Source organism: Mustela lutreola, chromosome 2 (assembly GCF_030435805.1).
Source record: "Mustela lutreola isolate mMusLut2 chromosome 2, mMusLut2.pri, whole genome shotgun sequence".
Taxonomy (NCBI): domain Eukaryota; kingdom Metazoa; phylum Chordata; class Mammalia; order Carnivora; family Mustelidae; genus Mustela; species Mustela lutreola.
The window spans coordinates 62,420,007-62,422,280 of NC_081291.1; the positions used below are offsets into that span (position 1 = coordinate 62,420,007).

At 36.6% G+C, this 2,274-nt stretch overlaps 1 pseudogene; it reads right to left on the reverse strand.

Annotated features, from left to right (window-relative positions):
• Positions 1-1,462: 1,462 nt before the first annotated feature.
• LOC131826194 (U6 spliceosomal RNA) lies at positions 1,463-1,554 on the reverse strand (annotated as a pseudogene).
• Between the last annotated feature and the right edge of the window lie 720 nt (positions 1,555-2,274).

The window sequence follows — 2,274 nt, forward strand, 5'->3', positions numbered from 1 at the left end:
CCTGGGATTTCATCAGATCAAAAAGCTTTTGCACAGCAAAGGAAACAGTTAACAAAGCCAAAAGATGACTGTCAGAAGTTATCTGGGAGAAGATATTTGCAAATGACATACCAGATAAAGGGCCAGTATCTATCCAAAATCTACAAAGAGCTTATCAAACTCAACACCCTAAGAACAAATAATCGAATGAAAAAATGGGCAGAGGACATGAACAGACATTTCTGAAAAGAATACATCCAAATGGCCAACAGACACATGAAAAAATGCTCCACATCACTCGGCATCAGGGAAATACAAATCAAAACCAGAATGAGATACCACCTCACACCTTTCAGAATGGCTAAAATGAACAAGTCAGTCAATGACAGATGCTGGCGAGGATGTGGAGAAAGGGCAACCCTCCTACACTGTACGTGGGAATGCAAGCTGGTGCAACCACTCTGGAAAACAGCGTGGAGGTGCCTCAAAAAGCTGAAAATAGAACTACCCTATGACCCAGTGATTGTAGTACTGGATATATACCCTAAAGATACAAACGGGGCATTCTGAAGGGGCACATGCACCCAAATGTTTATAGCAGCAATGTCCACAATAGTTAAACTATGGAAAGAACCTAAATGTCCTTCAACGGATCAATCAATAAATAAGATATGGTATATATGTACAATGGGATACTGTGCAGCCATCAAAAGAAATGAAATCCTGCTATTTGTGATGACATGGATGGAACTAGAGGGTATTATGCTTGGCAAAATAAATCAATCTGAGAAAGACAACTATCATATGATCTCCCTGCTATGATGAAGTGGAGATGCAACACAGGAGCTTTCGGGCGTACGAAAAGAAAAATAAAAGAAGATAGGATTGGGAGGGAGACAAACCAACAAAGACTGAATCTCACAAAACAGACTGAGGGTTGCTGGGGGGAGGTGTGTTGGGAGAGGATGGTGGGGGTATGGACATTGGGGAGGGCAGGTGCTATGGTGAGTGATGGTGAGTGCTGTGAAATGTGTAAACCTGGTGATTCACAGACCTGTACCCCCAGGGATAAAAACACATTATATGTTTATAAAAAATTTTAAAAAATAATTTAAAAAGTCCATTAAAGAAAAAACACATATTGCAAGCCCAGAGCTAATCTCATATTCAATCAAAAAAGTTTGAAAGTTTTCCCCTTAAAGATCAGAAAAAAGACAAGTGTGTCCACTTTCACTACTCTCATTTGACATAGTACTGGATGTCCTAGCCAGAGAAACAAGGAACACAAAGAAATAAAAGACTCCAAAAACAAAAAAAAAAAAAAAGGAAGAAGTAAAATTTTCTTTTTTTGGATAACATGAACTTACATGTAAAAAAAATCCTAAAAACTTCACAGAAAATTTTGAATAAACAAATTTAATATAGCTGCCAAATACAAGATCAATATATAAAAGACAGGAATTTTGTTTTGTTTCGTTTTTTTAAAATAGTTTTTCATGTCATCCTTGCTCAGTGATCATGCTAATCTTCTCTGCATCATTCCAATTTTAGTATATGTGCTGCCAAAGTAAGCACAAGACAGGAGCATTTTAACACTGTAATGATGAACTATCTGAAAAAAATAAAGAGAACAATCTAATTCTCAATAGCATCAAAAATAATAAAATACTTCGGAAAAGATTTAACTAACAAGATGAAAGATCTGTACCCCATAAACTATGACATTGATAAAGAATTTGAAGGAGACATAAATGGAAAGATAGCTCATATTTATGAATGGTAAGAATTAACATTGTTAAAATGTCCATACTACCGAAAACCATCTGTAAATTCAATTCCTATCAAAAATCCAATGTTAGGGGCGCCTGGGTGGCTCAGTGGGTTAAGCCGCTGCCTTCGGCTCAGGTCATGATCCCAGGGTCCTGGGATCGAGAACTGCATCAGGCTCTCAGCTCAGCAGGAAGCTGCTAACTCTTCTCTCTCTGCCTGCCTCTCTGCCTGCTTGTCATCTCTCTCTGTCAAATAAATAAATAAAAAATATTTTTTAAAAATCCAATATTTTTTTTTACAGAAGTAAGTAAAGAATCCTAAAATTTATATGAGACCATAAAAGACAACAAATAATTAAAGCAGTTCTGAGAAAGAATGAAGAAGCGAAATTACACTTCTTGATTTGAAACTATACTACAAAGCCCTCGTGCTCAAAACAATAAAGTATACTGGCATAAAAACAGACCAATAAACAAGTTGAACAGAATTGAGAGTCCAGAAATAAATCCTTTGATACAGTCACCT